Genomic DNA, 24,107 nt, shown 5'->3' with positions numbered 1-24,107 from the left:
TATGGTGGTATAAGAGTCTTACAGTGGCTGCACTGCATCGTTCAGAAAGCCTGGACAGAGGGACGAATTCCCGATGATTGGAGTAGAGCTCTCACAGTACCCATATATAAAAAGGGAAATAAAACTGCATGTGAGAATTACAGAGGTATTTCCTTACTGAGTGTTCCTGGCAAGATCTATGCAAGTATACTTGAGAAACGGTTGAGAAGAATTGTGGAAGAAAAGCTGGGTGAAGAACAAGCTGGATTCAGGCCAAATAGAGACTGTCAGGATCAGATCTTCACTTTACGACGAATAGTCGAGAAAGCATGGGAATATAACAAAGATCTGTATTTAAGTTTTGTCGATCTGGAAAAGGCATATGACAAGGTGCCAAGAGAGAAGCTATTCAATACGCTGCAGTTATATGGTGTCAATGGGGCATTATATCAAGCAATACTTAGTCTTTATTTGAGTTGTAAGTCAGCAGTTAGAATTGAAGGAAGTACAGGAAGATGGTTTAATGTTAAATCTGGTGTGAGACAAGGATGTACATTATCCCCTCTGTTATTCATTATCTATATGGATCACATTATGAAGGAAAGTGGTATTAATCATGATATCAAAATTGGAGATGTTAATGTCAGCTCTTTGCTTTATGCGGATGATGTTATACTTCTAAATAAATCCGCTACAAGTCTGCAAGATTCTCTGACTAAATTGAATAGCTGTTGTAATAGATATGGTATGTAGGCCAGCAATAAAAAGACAAAGACAATGAAAATAGGCAGAATCATTGAAAATGTCAACTGTGTTGTGAATGGAGAACCTGTGGAACAAGTAAAACATTTCAGCTATTTAGGCACAATTTTTACTGAAGATGGTAAATTAAATATAGAAATAGACAACAGAATCAGCAAAGCTGGTATGGTGGGAAGTCAATTGAATAAATTCATATAGAATAAGAGAGATATTAGTCAGAACACTAAATTAGCTGTATACAAGACAGTGTTCAAACCAGTTTTAACTTATGGATCTGAGAGCTGGGTCAGAAGTAAAACACTTGACCAAAGACTAGAGACCGCAGATAAGAGAGTCCTGATAAAGATTATAGGTGTGAACAGATGACATCAATCGCAATATCATATTAAAAACGAGGATATTAGGAAAGAACTTGACATTGTCAGCATCTTGGAATGTGTTAGCAGAGCTAATTGGAGGTGGTATGGGCACTTAAACAGAATGGGCAAAGAAAGATTAGCAAATCAAGTGTTCTCTGCCAGGTTGGCAGCAAAACGACCCAGAGGAAGACCAAGATATAGGTGGATTGATACGGTACAAAGTGCTTTAGACGATAGAAATATAAGATCTGATAATGTTGGAGTCTTGACAAGTAACAGACTGATTTGGAGGAAAATTGTAGATAGGAAATTAATAATGATGTAATTTTTTTCATGTAGTACTATCATATCCTGTACACCCCTTGAGGGTACATGGCAGGAATTTTATGATGATGATGATGATGAGGAGGAGGACAATCTCACTTTGCTGTTAGGAGGAAATGCATCTGGAGAACATCAAACTAAACCACTGATGGTTTATCACTCCAAAAACCCACACGCACTCAAGGGCTACTCAAAGGATTTTCCTGTTGCATGGCGGTCAAATAAAAAATAATGGATTACCGGAGCTGTGTTTGAGTCCTACTTTTGCAATAAACTGTGTCATGAATTGAAGGCTTATTGTGACCAGATAAATGTACCCTTCAAAATTCTTCTGCTTCTGGACAATGCACCAGGACATCCTCCAAGCATTACTGAAATTGATGGGAAGTTCAAAGTAATTTTTCTTCCACCAAACACAGCATCCCTTATTCAACCCATGGATCAGGTGTTATTGCAACTCTCAAGAGTTATTATCTTTACAGAACATTTTCGTAGCTAGATCAAGCTACATGTACCGACGGTGAAGATAATATTTCAGTGAAAGAATTTTGCAAGAAATATGATATAAAAATGGCAATTGACAACATTGGAGAGGCATGGGCAGAAGTTAAGCAGTCCTGCATGAAGGAGTTTGGAAGAAAATTTGGCCTGGAGTTTCTGATTCTAATGATTTTGGTCCTTCAAGTGAGCTTGCCAACTCAAGACATGACATAGTTAAATCTACATCCTCAAAATCTGTTGGGTTTGAGGATGTAGATGATACAAATGTGGTTGAACTGCTCGAGTCGCACTCATCAGAGCTCACTAATGAAGATCTTCTGGAAATGGAAAACAACATGAGTGATTAAAGTCAGGAGCTATTTGTTGCTGAGCCATCGAACAGCGTTCAAAAAAATAAATGACTGAATTTTTTAAACACATTCACAGTGCCCTCAGAATAATTGAAGAAAATGATCCTATTAAGACCAGAAGTGCCAAAGTTGCGAGAAAAATTCAGAATTCTTTGACTTGCTATAAAGAACGTTATAGAGAGAGGAAGAATGCTGATCGTCAGCTGAGTCTCAACTGTTTCATTAAAAAAAAAAGTTGAAGATCATCAGCCTATCATCCCAAGGACTTAAGAGAGCAAGAGAGAGTGATGATCCAGACTCACCACACAACGAGTCCATTCATTATCCAATTGAAGACTGTCAGAAGTATGTGGTGTTTATGACATTGTATTAATTAAATTCACTCATCCAGCCATTCATTCATTAAAATTTGTGTGTTTTGTTTATAAGTTTAAATAATTCATTTATTAAAATTTCTTTTGCTCACAGGTGTAAAGTTTTCATTTTTTTTATCCTTCTGAAGAAACCCCTATCCCCATCTCACCCATGCTAAATTCAACTCAGTTTATGCGATTTCATGTAACGCGATTATTTCATAGAACCAAATAATCACGTAAAGCGAGGGACACATGTACAAAGCTGGAAATTATGATCGACGGAGAATACTATCTTTGGTTCCATGGTTACTGAATGAGAAAAATGTCAGCAATGGTTGGGAATCTTTTAAAAAGTCCTTAAATGAGGCAGTATCTAAATGTATCCATGTAGATACCAAACAAGATGCACCACGAGGTGAGGACTAGACATCAGGTCAGAAGGCCTGGTAAGTTTAAATCATTCTGCAAAAGGCCATGTGGAAGTCTCTTCCCAGTTATCTAGCCTTGACCATTAAGCACCCTATAAATTAAAAAAAAAAAAAAAAAATATATATATATATATATTATGAGAATTCATTTTTACTCAGTTGGAATATTATGGAAAAGCTTTAATGACTGTTACCGAGAGATAAAAAGATGACAAGATATATTTAAAAAGATACTACTAGTTTACTAGTTTCGTTGAATAGATCAACATCTTCAGGTATCACAATCAAAGACGTATATAAAAAAATTACAGAAACTTATAATTGTAATAACAGAACAAGTATAAAAAGACAGTAGCGTGTTTGAAAAACAAATGCGAGTATGAGTTCCAAACAAACGTATACAACGTGCTGTCACGAGTGCGCCAGTACTGAACAGAAGTAACGTGTGCATCAGAGAGATTGTAACTCAGGCTGTTGTTGATATGAGAGGAATCCAGAGAAATTTCCCTGGATTCGACAATCTTTCTTTCGAGTTCATCGTAGCACACATGGATGTTAGAATATAATAAATTTAGTTTAATCCTTTATCCAAGTGTGAGCAAACAAAGTTTGCGCCTGAAAGTATCTTCAGGACTGGGCTAAGGTGGTACAACACCAGGGCAACTCCTTGCAAAGGTGGAGCAAGCTAACATCACTCCTGTCTCAGTATCTCCCATAATGCAAAACACATCTCCTTGCAGATATGTCTAATGTTATGCATTAAGGGAAGGGCCACTACCCAGACTAGTTTCGACCTTTATTGAGGTCTCTTCAGTGGGAGCCAGGCCCAAGTGGAGATACCAGGCAGAAGCATTAGCAGGTCATCTCTACCTATAGGAGTTGCCAAATGGTGTGCCACCCTTTTTTATTAAATTAATCTGGGTAGTGGCCCTTCCCTTAATGCATAACATTAGACATATCCGCAAGGAGATGTGTTTTGCATTATAGGAGATACTGAGACAGGAGTGATGTTAGCTTGCTCCACCTTTGCAAGGAGTTTCCCTGGTGTTGTACCACCTTAGCCCAGTCCTGAAGATACTTTCAGGCGCAAACTTTGTTTGCTCACACTTGGATAAAGGATTAAACTAAATTTATTATATTCTAACCAAGTGAAAAATAAACTTTCAACATCTTTTTCTAAATCCAGAGTAATTTATTAAAAAGGTGGCACACCATTTGGCAACTCCTATAGGTAGAGATGACCTTGCTAATGCTTCTGCCTGGTATCTCCACTTGGGCCTGGCTCCCACTGAAGAGACCTCAATAAAGGTCGAAACTAGTCTGGGTAGTGGCCCTTCCCTTAATGCATAACATTAGACATATCTGCAAGGAGATGTGTTTTGCATTATGGGAGATACTGAGACAGGAGTGATGTTAGCTTGCTCCACCTTTGCAAGGAGTTGCCCTGGTGTTGTACAACTTTAGCCCAGTCCTGAAGATAGATACTTTCAGGTGCAAACTTTATTTGCTCATACTTGGATAAAGGATTAAACTAAATTTATTATATTCTAACCAAGTGAAAAATAAACTTTCAACAACTTTCAACATGGATGTTAGAAGTTTGAGTCCAGTTTACAATGTGTTGGCGGCCTTCGTCTGAGTTAGCTGAAAAGAGAACGTGGCTAGAGAGAGCGCTAGCTCTAGTCCTGTTATAGGAGATATCTCTACGGTGTTCATCCAAACGTAGAAGGATGGATTTATTCTGTTATTACAATTTTAAGTCTCTGTAATTTTTTTATATACCTCTTTGATTGTGATACCTGAAGATGTTGATCTATTCAACAAAACTAGTAAACTAGTAGTATCTTTTTAAATATATTTTGTTATCTTTTTATCTCTTGGTAACAGTCATTAAAGCTTTTCCATATATATATATATATATATGTGTGTGTGTGTGTGTGTGTGTGAAAATTTTTTTACCTTGGGGATAATATGTATTAAGGATAACAAGTAATTTTATAAACTTGGTTTTTTTACTCCTTCCAAGTAAGCAAAACAGTTAAGTTTGCACCTGAATGTAGTTCAAGTCTAAAAGGTAGTGCAACACCAGGGCAACTCGTTGCAAAGGTGGGTAAAGTTCTGATCTCTATTCTTAGTATTTCCCATAATGTAAAACACATCTCACTAGAAGATGTATACTGTTATACATTATGGGTGGAGTAAAAAAATCCCCAAGGTAAAAAAATTTTCACATCTTTATCTCATTCCAGAGATTCTTATTCAAAATAAAAGCAACTTGTATAGGTAAAGTTGATAAGGCTCTGTATTACTAAAAACCTTGGTATTTCAGGGTCTAGCTAGTCACTGAGGAGATCTCAAAAAAGGTTGAAACCGGTCTGGGTAGTGACCCCCACCCATAATGAATAACAGTATACATCTTCTAGTGAGATGTGTTTTACATTATGGGAAATACTAAGAATAGTGATCAGAGCTTTACCCACCTTTACAACAAGTTGCCCTGGTGTTGCACTACCTTTTAGACTTGAACTACGTTTAGGTGCAAACTTAACTGTTTTGCTTACTTGGGAGAAGGAGTAAAAAAACCAAGTTTATAAAATTACTTGGTATCCTTAATATATATATATATATACATTTAATTATATTATTATAATAATAATAATAGTAATATTAAATCAAATTATAGATTTGAATAAGTTGCTCAACAAGCTATTTGTATTTTAGAAAATAATAATAATAATTATTATTATTATTTAGGCCTCCATGGAGTCAAAAGACTCATCGCAGGAGGTCCTTCCTAGGACACACAAAGTCCACCATACCACTCCTTAAACTCAGTGACCGTTCTCATTCTCACTACTGTATCAGGCAATGCATTTCACGGTTCAACCACCCTCAATGCAAAGAAACCATTCCTCATCCTCTTGCTCACAGTTTCCTTTCGTAACTTCCAGGGATGGCCCCTTGTCAACACTCCTTCGCACTGTTCAACCAAGTGAAAGAACTCCCCGGTGTCAACTGATAACCACCTCTAAACAGTTTAAAAGTCTCAATCATATCACCTCTCCTTCTTCTATCCACCAAATTCTGCAGTTCACATTCCCTCAGCCGATCCTCATAACTAACATTGTAAAGTCCTGAAACCATCTTTGTTATCCACCTTAGTACCCTTTCCACGGTTAATTTATCTCATTCAAATCCTGAGGACCAAATCTGAGAACAATAGTCTAAGTGTGGTCTGATCAGGGTCTTATACAATGGAATGATAACTCTTTTATCTCTGCAGGTCAGCATCCTTTTCAGTATTGCAGCAATCCTCTATATTACCTTCACCACCTTTGCAATATGTCTCCTGAATTTCAGGTTTCTATCAATCACCAACCTCAGATTTCTTGTCTTCCCCTACTTCCTCCAATATAGCTCCTCTAATAGAGTATGCAGCATCCCATCGATGTGTCCCAAACCTCAAGACCTTATATTTTCCTGCATTAAACCGAAATCCCCATTCATTTGCCCATCTGTCTAGCTTATTCAAATCCTCTTCAGGGCTACCACATCTGCACCATTACTAATTACCTTTCCCAGTTTCACATCATCCCGAAACAACTGAACATCCCCCTGCAATCGACTGACAATGTCATTGATATAAAGGTTAAACAATATAGGTCCAAATACTGAGCCCTGTGAGACCCCACTCGTAACCCTCTACCTCCTTGAAACTGGCCCACCATATACAACTCTCTCATATCTATCGGACAGCCAATCCTGAATCCAGTTGACCAACCTGACATCCAGACCCATGTGCTGCAACTTAAATATCAGCTTATCATGTGGCACCCTGTCAAATGCCTTTGCTAAATCCAAGAAAATTGCAGTATATGCCTTTCACTCATCTACTGCTCTTGTAACTTTATTATTAAAGGGTAGCATGTTACTAAGAGTGCCCCTTCACAAATCCATGTTGACTCTCCCAGATAACATTACCCTCATCTGCCCAATGCTGTATACGGTCCCTAACTAATTTCTCCAAGATCTTAACAACTACTGATGATGCACAAACTGGCCTATTATTAGACACTTCCAGTCTGCTACCACCCTTATGGCACTATCTTACCTTCCTTCCATTCCCTGGGCACTTTTTTTTCCGTTTCCAGACTTTCATTGAAAAGCCAGATCAAAGGCACTGTCAGTTCTTTAGCACATTCTCTCAAAACTTGTAAATATCATCCAGTCCCACAGCTTTACTGACATCCAGAGTAATCAGTATTTGGAACACACTCTCCTCTTTCACCTCTAAACCTCGAACCTGCTCTATCCCTCTAGTATTAAAATTGACTCTTCCAGGATGAAATACACCAATAAAGTGTTCATTGAACAATTCCATTATGTCCTCTGCATCAGTCACTCTATTCCCAATTTTATCCCACAATCATTGCTCCTTCTACTGGCCACATAGCTAAAAAATTCCATAGGATTTTCTTTGGATCTTAGGGCCAATCTCTTCTCATATTCCAGTTTCACCTTCATTACCATACTAGTCACTCTCCTGGCCTGTGTCTTATATTTTTCATGCATCTGCTCTTCACCTGTCTCCTTATATCTCTTCCATAGCCTCTTTTTCACATGCAGTTCCTGTTTAATTTAACATGTTCGCTGCCAACTACGAGCCTCACAAGTTGGCTTGTGAGGCTCACATACGAATATACTCATATGTCGATTACTGATCTCCTATACCAAGCACAAGTTAACTCTTAGTTTAAGTACCTTAATTTGAACCCTTCACTTGTGACTAAAGTGCAGAGCACGTCTGAGGGCTTCGTAGAAGGGAAATAATTTCATCTAAAATATAGTATTATATATATGTGCTTCAGAAGCTAACTACGAATATACTCGTATGTCGATTACCGACCTCCTATGCCAAGCACGAGTTAACCCATAATTTGTAAATCAAATTAATACTAATAAAATCAATAAAAATAATAAAATGAAATCAATAAAATAAAAACCAATTTATTCAAATTACAAATGATACACTTTAAAACAATTTTCCATGCACAATGGTGGTTTTCCTGGCAAACAGGACAATAATAACGTGTTTCACGTCGTTGTTTGTTTCGTGTACATACTCGGTATGGCTTCGTCAGGCGATTCTTTTTTTTCTGTAGGTGGTAAAATTTCCAAATAATGAAGATCCCGAATACTGCTGATATTCTGTGATGCTGTAAGCTCATCCTTTCCAAGAAAAACTGAGATAAATTGATCTCTAAATTTTAATGCAGTTATTGCGTTTTTAGTAATTATATTATAAAATTGATGCGCATTTTGAATGTATATATCAAAAATGCATATTGCCAATTTCTTTGACCATCTAATTGTCTTTCGTAACGTGGAATAGTAAGAAAGCATTTGAGTAAGAAAGATCGATGCCCGACATACCCAAATTATAGTCTCTAACGATATTTGGTTTTAATTGAATTTTACCATTCTGATTTTTCGCTTCAACCATTTCAAATTTGTGCATATTTAAAATGGAAAGAACTTCCCTCTTATCTTTCCACTTGCGATGATGAATTCATTAAATTCAACATCGCTCATATTAGTGTAAGCTTCTAATTCTTTATCAGTAAGTTTTCTTTTACTGGTCATGGCAAAACTGAAGGTTTTTAGAGACTAGACACATTAAACACAACTGTTAACTTCTGTGGTAAATGGAGTGAGCCCTTGGCTCTTTATCCCTTTATCTCTATTTTACTTGAGGTAGCTGGGTGGGTATTATGCCTGCTCTTTGTGAGCTTTTGTATTGGTTTTTATTTTAAGATGCTTTTTGGTCTTCTGTGTTTGAAGTGGTCTGTTGGGCTGTAGTTTGATGCCTGTCTTAGTAATTGGTTCTGGTGGCTTTCTGTTATTGCGAAGAATTTTTCTGTGACGTTTTTCATCAGTGTCTTGATGCTTGGTAGTTTAGTGTCACGATGAAGTTGAGCGTTTCTTACAAACCAGGGTGTGTGTAGTGCCATCCTGAGGTACTTGTTCCAAGTTATTTGCAGTTTTTAATGTTTATTTCTGTTGTGTGTCCCCAGGCTGGTGAGGTGTAGATTAATAGGGGTCTTATTACTGTCTTGTATAAGACGATTTTGTTGTTTCGGTTTAGGAGTGGGTACAGCTGTGCTATGGTCTGGTTGGCCTTTGTGATGATGTAGTCGGTGTGCATTTTAAAGTTTAGTTTCCTTCAATAAACACAGCGCATGTAATATATAGGTGGGGTGATACGAGATTACTTGTAGTGATCTTGAAGACGCGAAAGCGCTTAGCGTGCGGGAACAAGCTGCCCCAGGAGCGTGGCAGCAAACGTGTTAATATTGTTTGTCATCCACTTTACACCAAATTGTGTCCTTTTCTTCACTTATGGAACACAGCTTACTATTGCTGCTAACAAATATTCCTTCACAATTTCCCAAGCACTAATCATATCCCTTCCAATTCCTCCCTCTATGAAACTTCCTTAAGTTGATGTCGAAGACTATTATAATCACCTGTCTTATAATTCCACATACATTTCCATCTCTTTGATACTCCTGCATGTCTATTCATCTTCCAAGTCAAAACCGCATGGTCATTCTCTCCAACTGGTGGGAGAGATGTCATCTCAGTTATTATAAACTCTTTTGATGCTCTGTCCAAATCCAAACTCTTGAACCTCTTGTTTCCTCTATTAAATGTTGCTCCTAAGACATATGCCCCTCAAGAATTCTAGAAATTCCATTCCCTTATTGCTATATGCATGTTCTTCTCCCCAATTTATACTGCTGTAGTTAAAATCTCCCATAATAGTCATTCTTCTTGCACTTGCCAAACTCAACTGTCTAAACATCTCCCCACCCTCTGTTGTCCTTGGTTTGTAGCAACACCCCACTAAATATCCTGTCTTGCCCACCTCTACCTCACACCATATGCTTTCAAAAATCATTAGTGTCTTTGCCTTCCAAAACCTCTACTCTTAGAGGACATAAGTCGTCACTTATCATAAGCAGTACTCCACCACCACACTTTCCCTTCCTATCCTGCCGAAAAATGCTGTACCCTGCTACCTCTATTCCTGTTGTTATAGCCTCTTCTGTCAACCACTTCTCAATGATTCCAATAATCTTTGGCCAAGCTGATGCTATCAGTGCTGCCAATTCCTCTCCTTTATTCTGGATACTCCTGGCATTAGTATAAAGCATAAAAATGCCACTGTTTCTATACCCAGCATTATCTCCTCTAGACTCCACTGGGCTCAGTGTTACCTGATGTCGTCCCCCTTCTCCCAATTACCCATTCCCACAAGAGGCCACCCCTGCTACCATCGACCTTGGGCATTCTAGTTTCCCTGCATTGACACTCCGACTCGTTCAGAACAGCAATCTCTCCAGATGCCTACATCCTTCCTCATTCAAATGCAAGTGGTCTCTTGCATATCATTCCTTTCTGTCCTCAAACGCCCTTCAAACATCCACATATTCCAGTCCTCTCCAATCGAGCTGAGCAAGCAGTAATATTATTCAATATTACTGCTTGCTCAGCTCGTCACTATCATACCTAGGCAACGCACACTATCTTTCCTCTCTGCGTCTTTCGTACAACCTCATATCTCTTGCTGCCCAGTTTACATCCTCAAGTTATTTGTTCCTACCATCACAATCATCTCATCTACCCTTTCATTCCTCTTAATTGCCATAGCCACACTTTGTATCGTTCCTCCAGGCAAACACTCTTTCACACCACAGATCATTGAATCCCCATACATTACACCTCTTACCACCCTGTTCCTCGATTGCTCACATGCATCCTTCACTTTCTCTCGGTGTTCCTCTTACCTGCCTTCCTGACATCACTCTATCCCTGGTTCTAGTGCTCCCTCACATTCTTCTCACTCCCTCTCTCCTACTGTTTCCATTCTCTCTCCTCTTCTATCATTCCCATAACTCTCTCTCATTCCCTCTCTTCCACTTATCCTATTCTCTCTTCTTCCATCATCCACATAACTCTCTCTCTCATTCCCTCTCTTCCACTTATCCTGTTCTCTCCTCTTCTATCATTGACATAACTCTCTGTCATTCTCTCTCTCTCTCTCTCTCTCTCTTCTCTGTTCCTATTCTCTCCTCTTCTATCATTCACATGACTCTCTCTCTCATTCCCTCTCTTCTACTGATCCTATTCTCTTCTCTTATATCATTCCCATAACTCTCTCTCTCTCATTCCCTCTCTTCTATTGTTTCTGTTCTCTTTTCTTCTATCATTCCCATAACTCTCTCATTCCTACTCTGATTTGCCTTGCATTCGTCTCTTCCATTTGCCTAATATCATCTTGCACACTTCTCATCTCATTCCCTAGTTATTCCACCTGCTGTTTCAGCTCATCTATCTCTCTCTCTCTCTCTCTGCAAGTCAGCCACTCTTATTTGCCATTCATCCTCCCAATTGAGACCATCTCCGAAAACTTCAGAATCATTCAACCTTTCCATACTTCCCACTCTCATTATTTTATTCATATTTCTCTCGCTATTCTTGCCCTCTATCATACCACTCATCTCTCTCCGTGGAGAATCTCCCGTCTCTGACTCAACGAGGTCAGTTATAGTCATCTCAAATATTGAAATTATAAAATAAAATAAGGGAGACTGTAAAAAAAGAATTAAAAAAATAGAGGCAAAAAAGATAAGATAAGATTATGTCATTTTCATTCCATAGATTTTTGTAATAGAGGATAAATTACATTTCTGTATCGCCTTCAACTTCATGGCCTCTGTTGTCTGGGAAAACATACTGCAGTTTTTGGGTTAATTTTCAGCTATATTATTTTCAAGTCATCTTCTCCAGTCAGTTTTCTTTATCATTCTGTGTTGAATTGCACTAGAATTTCTTTTTCTCTGTGGAAACGATACTTGTTCAGCTTCCTGTGTAAGTTGCACAAAGTGTTGCTAAGATTATTGCTATTATCTTTTTACACTATTACTACGCTTTTACTCGTTACCTTAAGTTACTACAGGTTATCTAATTTCTAATAGCTGAATCATCAAATCATATTGCTAGTAAGAGGAAGAGGAAACTTTCCTTGCTCGTTGTTTTGAATATTTCTCTTCTTGTACCATCAGTAGCAAATAATGAGTGAGCATCTTCGTGGTTTGATTTCATAATTCCTGATAGTAACAGAAGCCTAAGAAAAGATCTAAATTCTGTATGTGATAAATGATTTTCATAAGTACATGTAGTGCCATTAGCATTTAGTTCCGGGATTTTTTTATTAGTGGATTCAACAATGTTTTGCAACATACCTTCTGTAAATAATAGGTTCCGTGCTTCTACAGGACTTGTCGGTTTATTATTTAGTGCAGGTTTCTTCAATCCTGGCAGATAAGTGATAATGTTGTGTCTGTGAGTCCTAGATGTTGCTGGAGGCTGTGTGCAACATTTGTAGCTGTTACGTCCATACAAATAATTGTGATTTCCTTGTTTGTCTGTGTTTTCTGCTTCTTTATCAGAACCTTCATTAGCATCTATTTCACTGTGAATATCATGATTACTGCTTTCACTGGCAGCATCACTTATATCGCCATCTCCATCATTAGAAAAAATATCAGATTTACCATCACTTCTATTATCCAATTCATCCAAGTAAGCTAAGTATTCTTCTATACTCAATCCCGTATTCATGACTGCTTATAATTTTCAAAAATAAAACTAATTATTCAAGGCAACCTGAACTTTAAAACTTTACTTAACTGCTATACTTGGGTCAAATTTGATCCCAACCTCTTATTACTATAAACAGATTCAGTGTACAAAATGTGCATTTATTATAAGTGACAGACGCGAACTGAGATTATGTGGAAGCAGTGCTGCTTGAAATGCAAACCCTGGTGGCTAGCATAACAGTGGCTAGCATATACAGAAGATATTTGATGATGGGGAGGAGAGACTGACTGTAAGTGAGCAAGAGGTGTATGGGGAGTTGAGTAAACTAGATGTTAATATGGCTGTGGGACGTGATAATATATCGCCATGAATTTTGAATGTGCCAGGGAGTTGACACTTGTCTTGACATATTTTTTTAATACGAATCTTGCACTTGGTCAAGTCCCTAAGGAGTGGAAGGAGAGCAAGATTGTGCCACTTCATAAAGGAGGTGATCGAACTCAAGCGTTAAACTATAGGCCTATCTGTGTGTCAGGTGTTATGGTTAAGTTGCTGGAGAAGCTTGTGAGAACTAGGATCCAGAGTTGGGTTGACAAATGGTATCATCTTTGATGGACAGCATGGATTTGCTAAAGGGAGGTCATGTTTTAGTAATCAACTTACTTATTACAATAAAGTGACTGCTTCCTTGGACAGAGGAGAAGGATACACAGTGATATACTTGGACTTCGCAAAGGCTTTTGATAAAGTACCTGATGATAAATTGATAGTCAAACTGGAGCAGATGGGGTTGGATATTAGATTGGTGCATTGGATTGGAGATTGGCTGTCTGATAGGTATCAACGAGTTGTGTATGGGTGAGCGATATTGAGGAAAAGGAAAGTCACTAGTGGAGTGCCTCAGGGATCTGTTTTAGGGCCATTACTGTTTAACTTGTGTTAATGATATAGGTGAAGATTTGGATGGAGATATTCAGTTGTTTACAGATGATGCAAAGTTGGGACGAATCATGAAAAGTAATGAGGATGTTGTAACCTTGCAGGAAGACTTTAATAAATTGAGTGATTGGGCACGAAAATGGGGATGTGAGTTCAATGTTGCAAAATATAAGGTTTTAAATTTTGGAAAACAAAGATGCGATGCAGAATTTATGCTTGGTGAGGATACATGGTGGAAGAAATAAGAGATCTGGGGGTGATAGTGGATAAGGATCTGAAATTTAGGGGATACATAGCCAAAATTGTGAAGACAACACAAAGGCTTCTGGGAATGATGTGGAGGACACTGACGTGTAGAAGTAGGGAGATTCTTGTTCCGTTCTATAAGGCTTTGATTAGGCCACACATGGACTATTGTGTCCAGATTTGGTCACCTGGTTTTTCAGACAGATCAAGAGATGTTGGAAAGGGTCCAAAGGCAACTGACTAAGGTAGTTTCTAACCTCTGGAATGTCAAGTATGAAGAAAGATTGAGGAGATGCAATTTGCAGAGTCTGGTGGACAGGAGGAAGAGGGCAGATATGATAGAGACCTACAAGTTGGTAAGGGGTTGTTTTAGGATCAATTCTGGAGAAGTTCTACAGAAAATAGTGAGAGATCGGGGGAGAACCAGAGGTCATCCCTGGAAACTGTATAAAGAAGGTGTGAGCAGGGAAATGAGAGGCAGGTTTTTTTTTGTGCAGAGTTGTAAATCATTAGAATGCCTTGCATGAGAGTGTGGCGTCTGCAGGGAGTTTGAATGTGTTCAAGGCATGGTAAGATGAGCTGTGTGTGATAAAAAGACCTCCCATATGAGTCTTTGACTCCATGAGGTCTTGGGTAATAATAATAATAAGAAGAAAACGACGTGTTCTCTTGGGTCAAAATTGACCACATGATAGTAGTTCAGGGTTAATATACATGCACTGCAGTATTTCATTGGCCTGCAGGTACCAGTGAATCTTTTAATTGGTTGTTATTCAGATTTGAGACATGATAAACTCTATTCAGAAATTTATGTGCTTTCTCAGTCTCACACTCCCTTGTGCCTCATGCAGGCTTCCTAAAGGCAGCCACCATGCATGCTTATCTATATTCTCCCTTGTAGCTTTGGTTTATAAATCTGTTATTGCAATCGATCAATCATGTTTAGGTCCTTTCACGATAGCTCTGTAACAGGCCAGTAAGCCTAACACGTAGAAAGGAGAGGAAGAAGAAGAAATGTATTTTATTTTTCCCCTCATACCGTTTTTTTTTTTTTTACACTCTTCATTACCTGCTTGTGATACCGTACTGCAAATGTGCTATCTCATGCTTATCCTGTGAAAAAACTCTGCATAATTGCATTACTTTAATAATTATCTATATTCTCCCTTGTAGCTTTGGTTTATAAATCTGTTATTGCAATCGATCAATCATGTTTAGGTCCTTTCACGATAGCTCTGTAACAGGCCAGTAAGCCTAACACGTAGAAAGGAGAGGAAGAAGAAGAAATGTATTTTATTTTTCCCCTCATACCGTTTTTTTTTTTTTTACACTCTTCATTGCCTGCTTGTGATACCGTACTGCAAATGTGCTATCTCATGCTTATCCTGTGAAAAAACTCTGCATAATTGCATTACTTTAATAATTAAAGACATCTCGCTGTTCTGCTCATCCTTTTTTTCTTGTTTTTATGGGAAAAAAAGTTGTCTCTTTTCCCCCAATCAGCCATAGCATCTATAGATGTCCAGCTAAATCTGGATATGATTCTGTAACACTTGTTGAATAACATGGATAAGAAATGCAATTTGGTCTCACTGTTTCATCCACCTCAGCCAGTACGAAGGTTAATTAAAAGGTTGAGTGCTTTAACTCTGTGGAGACCTCTGATTGCTTTAACAGCCTATATCAATACAGTAAATTCCATGGTATTTGGCCATTAGTAATTTAATATTCAGCTTATATCCAGCCTTCTGTTAGCTGCCATTTGTTAGCTTATCATCATTGCTGCCAGGGACAGTGGATTAGGAGTACAAGCTGAAATAGTGAGTTGCTAATAACTTTTTTATGTTGATCAACCTATAGTACATTAGTACCATATATGGGTAGTGGATTGGGAAAGGAGAACTTGTTTACATTTGATTTAAAAGACTATATATTGTATTCCCTGGGAAACACAACAGGGGAAGACTGTTCCACAATACAGCAGTTGCAGGCATGAAGGAGGAGGAAAAGAAACTTGTTCTGTGGGTTTCAAGGTGCACTGTGGAGGGATGTTTAGTAGCAGCTGCAAATGTTTCAACGAGCTTAGTACAAATTGGGGGAATTTCAGATAAATATTTCACATGAAAATAGTTGTAAAATACACATAGTGCAGAAACCAAATGCATGTGCAAAAGTTGGGGTAGGGAGGGAGTGGGTAAGAGATCAGTCATTAACAAGTCTAATTGCTCTTCTCTGTATTGAGTCAAGCATTTTGAGGGAGATTTTAGGGGCCCCACCCTATATGTAAGAGCAGTATTCAATACCATACCTGGGCAGATTTGTGATTTGTATAAAGTTAACAGCTGTTCAGGAGTAAAGTAATGTCTTGAGTGAAAGAAATCCTAGTTTTTTAGAAGCTGAGGATGCAAAGATTGTGATGTATTTATGCCAGGAGAGACTTGATGGCAGGATAATTTCAAGAAGAGAAATCTCAAATTGTCTGAAAATTTGTGTGTTGTCAAAAATAATACTAGGTGAAAATGTTCTTTTTGATGAGAGATTAGACAGAACTGAGTTTTATTAGCATTGAAATTGACAAGGTTAAGTGAACTCCATTGGAGGATCGCTTGGAGATCAGAATTGAGGGAGGTGGCGGTTGATGTTCTGTAGGTTGAGGTGAGTTGTGTAGAGTAAAGTTTATCAAATGAAAGGGAGGAGTGCAATGTGCTACTATCTGCAAAACCGTGTATTGGGTTAGAGGTCAACTGAAATAGGTCATTGATATATATATATATATATAGCAGGAAGAGGGTTGGGGAAAGGACAGAACCTTGTGAAACCCTAGCATTAGTTGAATGGTGAGAGATTTGAGATTGTCTTTAGGTGGGAAATAAATTTATTATCCAGCACGAGACCACTGCTCCACTTGTTGGATACTTGAAACGGCTTGAAAAAGTTCGATGTTTGGTCTCCATATCAGAGTTTCTGGAATATGTTAAAATGATAAAATAATAATGGAATCCTTATCCTGCTTATGGTACTGAGGTATTATGGGTTTTCAATTGTTTGTAGGTGCAAGACACATAATATATATATATATATATATATGTATCCCTAGTCTGGAATGTTTACCACTTTTTACTACTTATGAAAATTAATTGGAACTTGTGACACTAATGATCAGTAGAGAAAATATTTCTAAAAAAAAAAAATCAGCTAATGCCTTTTTGCTCCCGTATAGGGAGTAAATGTAAATAGGGCTAAAACAGCGAGGCCGTTTTAGCCATATCTAACTTTTGGAGACTGAGTGGGCAGTTCAATCTCCACTGGCAGCCAATCAGAGATAACTTGCCAAAGGCTATCACTAATTAATCGGTATGCAGTGAAAAAGGCAGCTAGCAAATGCTGCCATCTCGTGGTTCCTAACTCTAACACAATATTTTCTATGTCTTAAAATAGTGTGGGTTCGATGGCCAATTTTCTTGAGTTTCCGGGACGAAAAACTCGAGTTTCCAGGAGAAAAAACCTGCTAGCCCTTGGCAGAGATCGGTTAACTGAAGAACCGGGCAAGAAAAGGCTTAGAAAAATATTCCTCTAGTTGGCAACTAGATTCAAACGTCTTTCGTCATGCAATCAAGTGCTGTAGAGTGCAAACGTCACTTCTACTGAGGTACACAGGCTTTCGAGAAAATATGTTAGACACATTAAATGACCTTAATGAAAATAGCATAAATATTCATGCCAAACCAACAACCCATCAGTAGTGCAGAAATAAACAAGCAATTCCAAGAGACAGAATAATACAAATAAAGTAGAACATTCATTTAATTACTAACAGCAAGTGTTGCACACTAGAAGGATCATATCAAATATTTAATAAATCATTTCTGATATTTATATAGAATGAGAATCTTCCGAACTTTTAGAAGAAAAAGACAGCCATTCCAATTTAAATTAGGCTGATGTATCAGGGCATCATTAGAATTTCTTTGAAAAGATGAAGAAGACCAGTTTTGTTCCAGAAATTCTGTTTTGGCTGTATTGAATGTGAGGTGAGACAAGGCTTTTGAGGCTTAAGGTTTGTAATATAGTTCTGATGTTCACTAATCCTGTTTTGTGTTTGTTTTTATATTGTTCTTGTTGTAAGAGATCACAGATGGTGTTAATAGAAAAATATGAGTAGGCATCAGGTGAAACTTCTTCAAGATTCATATAGGTTTGGAAAGGGCAGAGATATTTGGAATTTAAATGCTGCATTATATTGCTATATCCTTGAATATAGAAACCTATTAATTGAATGCAATAAAAGTTGTAGTCATTTCATTCCATTTAGGTTTGTATAAAGAGAAGCTCTTCTTGTGAGGATTCAAGAGAACAAATAGTGCATACTCTCTAAGCATTGGACAACTCTGATCTTCTGGCAGTCCTGTTGGAAATTTAATTGAGTAATTTAACATTACTCCATTAAATCTATTACTCCAGATTTAACAGCAGTGGGAAAGGGTTGTAATCTGGTGTTCTCAAAATGTAGGTTAAAAAAATTAAAAAGCTTACTGAAAAAAAAGCATCTTCCTGGCCTCCTGACATTATAAAAAAAATCAGAACCCTTGTTCTCAACCCCCCCCCCCAGTTATCTGGTTTGCCAAAAATTCATACACCCAATTCCCTCCTAAGACTTATAGTGGATTCATTGATTCTTCATGCAATAAATTATCAAAAGAGCCACCAAACTTCTCCCTCCTGACTGGTCATACCACACCCTGTATAAAAAAACTCTACCCATATTAAAACCTTCTATTGAGAATCTAACATTAAATGATACTGATATATTGGTTAGCATTAACATCACCCCACTATTTACCAATATTCTCTTGAATCACAGGTAGTCTAGTCAGTGTAGGAACAGAAGAGAGGAAGTTGTTCTGTTAACAGCCAGTCATCTGACACATTCTTATTTACTGAGGGCCGATAACCCACCTATGTGTGAGAAATGCAACACCTGTCTTACCATTAGTCATAGTCTGGTGGAATGGGAGCGCTTCACACTAGAGAGAAATGACATCCTTATTTATTTGGTCAAGCCGTATACACCACTCAGATAGATGTTATTAGACTCAGACAAATTGCATGACATTTTTAAATGTTTACAAAGAATTAAAACATATTTAGTGTTAAATTTGTTTATATGTAAGTACTGCATTGTAGATACTAAACCATGTATATAGATTTATTTAATCATTTATCTTTTTAAAATTATTTATTAATACCTTTAATATGCTAGTGCTTAACAATTTATACATCCATTTTATATTATTCACTAATTTTTCTCCATATAAATAATTATTTATTTATTTATTTATTAATACTCTGTGTACTGCTGTAATGTGTATCCTGACTCAGCATGACCTTTGCTGTCATTGCACCATAAAACTGCAAATCAGTTAATTAAATTTAATTAATTGATCAATTAACTAAACCAATTAACTAAATTTATTAATATATATACTAGGGGGCTCCGACCCCTGACGCCTACTGCCCCCCCCCCCCCCCCCCCAGTTCTAGACTGGTAGGCCTGTTCTTGAATTCTGATGACTCGAATTTTGAAGACTTGAAAGGGTGGTTCTGCCGCATACGGCACCCAAGTTCCAGATGGGCAGGCCAGTTCTCCTTGAATTTTGAAGACTCGAAAGGTGGTCCCCCCCCCCACACACACACACACACCGGCTCATATAGCGCCCAACCCCCTGAGTTCCAGTTCTGGTAGACTGGTTCTCCTTGAATTCTGATGACTCGAATTTTGAAGACTCGAAAGGGGGGGGGGTCCTCCTCCCCACTGGTGCATACAGTGCCCAATCCCCTGAGATCTGGATTGGTAGACCTGTTCTCCTTGAATTCTGATGACCCGACAATCAGGGTAGCCCTGAGTTTCAAAACGTTTCAAATAACTTGTCAAAAAACGTGACACAAAAACGTTACAAAAAAGCTTATCATTTTATATTATAGAGTAGATATAATATTACTCATTTTTCCAATATTTACTGAGAAAATAAGCCATTACCCAGCCCCCCACCAGATAAGGGAGTTTAATGTATTTAGAGAGGATGGTAATGATTGGGTGAGAGAATGTTTTGTGAGAGCAGGTTGCTTGGATAGAGAGAGAGAGAGAGAGAGAGAGATACTGATAGAAGTGGAATGTATGAAAAGTCAGTTCAGAAATGAAAGAAGAAACTCAAAAGGCTAACTAATGTGAAGTGAAAACAAGAGGGGGGGGATGAGAGAGAGTTACAAGAATGATAGAGAAGAAAGAGACAACTGGGAATGAGAGGAAGGCAAAATAGTGCAGGAGCTGGGGATGCTGCAATGACAGGAAGACAGGCATGTATGAGTGCAAGGTAGACGTCAGCAAGAAGTGAATAGAGTAGTGAGTGATGTGATATATGGAGACTCAACAATTCATGGAGTACAAACTAGAATGTTAGAGGAGTGTTTGCCTGGAGGAATGATAGAGAGTGGGATATGACAGTTAAGCCGAGTAAATGAGATGATTATGATGATGGGTACAAATGACCTGTGAGGTGGTGTGCATTGCATAATGAGAGATATGAGGTTTATTCCTGAGGTTGTATGGCAGAAGGGTGTGCATGGAAGATAGTAAGCATGATACCTAATTATGATTATGCAGAATTGAGGAGAAGAACATCAGTAATGAATTTCATGATAGTAAGAATATGTCAGAAGACAGGCTTGGGTTATATGGATGCTTGGAGTGCATTTGAGGGTAACAGAGAGTGTTGTAAACTGATGCTATTTCTTGCTATTTATAAAGCCCGCTTTTACTGCACCTTTGAAATACCGTTATTCTAACTAGCAGTGCACGCTTTCTCTCTCTCTCTCTCATAACCTTTCTTGCTTATACTATTGCGTATTATGTTTATCTACCTTTCGCACTACGAGTCTTATGCCTATGGATACTAGAAAATTTATTTTATTGAGACTGCACCAATAATATGTTTTAATTGTCATAAAACTCAGTAATATGGCTGGTTGATTTCTCTTTCTCTAACACAAATTCCTTCAGTAAAACTTTACACAAACAGTTGTGGTCTAGTTGCACTTAACTATACGCTTCAGCTATCTCACTTGGTTTCCCGCTCACAAGTCCAAGAATTTTTTTTTTTAGGAACAGTGCATTGTAAAATAAACAATCAGGTGGCACTCTATTGACATATAATTATAACACATTTATTTACATTAAAAATAAAGTACATTAAATAAGCGATAGGGAGGTTACTCTCTCTCTCTCTCTCTCTGCCTATCCTTTTGGTATAAAGAAACAAGCTTTCTCTTTTCAATATTAAATGACTAAACAATATATTTACTCTGTTACTTCTCTGCTTAAGAAAACCAAATTGTCGAGACTAATTTACTCATAAAGAGATTAACTAGTTATGGCAAGTTATCTTACAATGAATATTCCAGTTAACAGCAATTTAGAGGACTCTCTTATAGATATTTCTTATTACTATTTCTTATCAGTCCATCTATGACATATCTCCTAGATTACAAAAAGAATGTACATTAAAAGGTTGGAAGACACTTAGGGAGGCTCTTTGTCATGACACCTTCCAAAGGTCTTGCATCAAAGTCTCTATGGTTCTTCTTTCATTTTAGGCTTTGCTTCAGGGGGTGTTTCGCCAGAGTATCAGTGGTTCTTGGACTGCAATTTTCCCGGTACTCAAAAGCTCAGGCAAGAAGTTTCAGCATACAGGCTTGAAGATCGTTCTGTGGCCTTTGGCTTCGGTTGACTTCCCAATTTTTTTCTCCTGGCATGGGTTCGCCATAAAGTCTGTTTCTCTGGGTCAGTATGCTTCTGGTTCTCTGCTGACTGCCTCTGTCTCTCTTCGGTAGCAGCGCTTCACCTCTCCTGCTTCGGTAACTGGACCTCGCCTCTGCTCTCTCAGCAGCTGGATCTCGCTTCCCCTCTCAGCAACTGGACCTTGCCTCTCCTTCTGTCAGCAACTGGACCTCGCCTCCTCTCGACTGCCTCTGGTTCTCTGCCGGAAACTGCTCACGATGTTTGGCTCAGTCCTTTTTTATTTTTGCCTTCTCAGGACCTTGCACCAAGGGTTGTAAATCCCAAAGAAATCGGCAGTTCTCTTGATCCTTTTGTTAAGACCAACCCGTTGTTTTTTCTTCTCCGTGCGCTCTTTTTTTCTTTGTCTTGTCAGACAGCAGAGACTTCTCTGAAACTAGCAGACCTCTTTGATACTAGCTTTGAAGGTGTTCATGAGCAGAGCTTACAAATAACTTTCTCACACACTTAATCATAAACAACTTTCTTGTGCTCTTATACATAGCTATTATACAAAGTTCCGATGGCAAAGCATTGCCTTTGTTTTTGACATTCTAGAAACTTTCGTTAAAATGGTAAATACAATCAATTCTCATAGAGTTATTTACATTAATCAAATATATATAGATACAAACAAGGTTATTTTTGTAACAGTTCTCATGGGACTTGACCTCTGTAAAAAATCGATGTAAAGTGTTTTGGTATTTCTAAGCTACATCGAGTTTTACACTGTATTGCAAGAGACAGATATTGTTTGAATGAAGAGTGGCATGACATCTGGAGAGGATGTTGTTGTTGGGTCAAGTGAGAATATTAGTGTACGGAAACTGGAGTTGTCGGGGTTAATGGAAGCAGGAATCACCTCTTTTGGAAATGGACACTGGGGAGATGGGGAAATGTGTGGTGCTATACAAAGTCAAAGGGAGCTTGGAGATGTAAAATATCTCTTTTCTTGACATTTTTATTTATCTGTGTACATACTTAAACTTATTCTTGCCCTCCTTTTTCTGTTGTTAGTTAGACCTTGTGTTGTAAGTCTATCTAAAGTAACAGTCCTTGAGCAATCGCACAATGTCAATTAAGAAATTTATTTATTCGTAATGACTATGCCACTTAATTGATCTTTTTATGTTTGAAAGTCAGGGCGAGAAGATGACAAAAGTTAAGTTAATATCTCTATACAATATCTTTATATGCAAGTCGTGGCTCGTTACTATATTCTATTCTTGCAGGCTTGTTAATATTTTCGGGATAGTGCATTGGCTAAGGAATGAGAACCAGGTAGTTACAAAACAAAAACATATTTATTATCAAACTAAAAGATGTGATACAGAGCACATAAAAGTTAATTAAAAATTAACTTATTCAAAAGCACTTTAGCACACAAATTTACTTGCTATCTGAGCAACAGAAACTATAGTGCTTTTACTATCAGAAAAACCCATTTTGCCTTGATATAAAACTGTCTTCTATGACACAACCTGGCTTACAAGTATGCATAAGTATTCCAGGAGGGATTACGTTCAACTTTCTTTCAATATATTCAAAACTTGTGATAGTGTCTGAATGACACTTATTCAGACACTATCACAATCAACCTGTGACTTAGACATACTTAATAATACATAATTTTCCGTTATTTCACATTCACTTTTCCTGCTAGTTAACAAGTAACCTCTCAATCCTTTACAATTTCGAGTTACATACACATAACATACTACAGCAGATTAATGGCTTACTTGCTGACAGTCTCGAGAGGAAAGTCCAACATACATTCCGTTATACACATTGGAACTGGAACGTCCTTTGTCCGGTCGATCCTTGAGAACTTTTCATCGTTGGACATGCTGGGGTTCTGCTGTAGCTACTGGGAGCCTAGAGCAAGCCGGCAGTGGTGAACATCAGGGGACGACGGCGGGAAAACGATTCTCCTGGATTGCGGGAAGCAGCTCCTGCACACCTCGTAGTTGAAGAGCCAAGGACCAAAAAGCTCAGAACCATGTGCTGCATTGCCTTTTATTCTATTTTCAGTCCTTTGTTCTTAATTCGGAGTATTCCAGGATTAGCATGAAAGGTTTGACGTCATTGCTGACCGCCAGACCTTACAATTTTGGTGGTATTCAGTGCTAATCCGGCTTAACTCCTATTAAGCTTTTACAAACAAGTTTAAAGTGTAGGTGCATTCTATCAGTAATTTATTCTTTTATAATTTTACATCTTACTAAGCACAAGTTTCTCTTATAATTTTAGACAAAAAAAATTGTAAAATCTTTAGGGAAAATTCTCTTAAAAAAATAATTTCTTGCGAGATTTTACAGAGAGAATATTAATTGATATGGAAATACTGACAATGCATTGATGTT

At 37.9% G+C, this 24,107-nt stretch overlaps 1 protein-coding gene across 4 annotated transcripts in view; it reads left to right on the top strand.

Annotated features, from left to right (window-relative positions):
- Nucleotides 1-24,107, top strand: part of Cog6 (conserved oligomeric Golgi complex subunit 6) — a 596,080-nt gene that overhangs the window by 278,802 nt on the left and 293,171 nt on the right. The window lies entirely within an intron of this gene.

This window comes from Typopeltis vanoorti, chromosome 14, assembly GCF_054136105.1.
Source record: "Typopeltis vanoorti isolate ZY-2024b chromosome 14, IOZ_Tvanoo_1.0, whole genome shotgun sequence".
In the NCBI taxonomy this organism is placed as follows: domain Eukaryota; kingdom Metazoa; phylum Arthropoda; class Arachnida; order Uropygi; family Thelyphonidae; genus Typopeltis; species Typopeltis vanoorti.
This window is presented reverse-complemented; position numbering and strand designations above follow the sequence as displayed.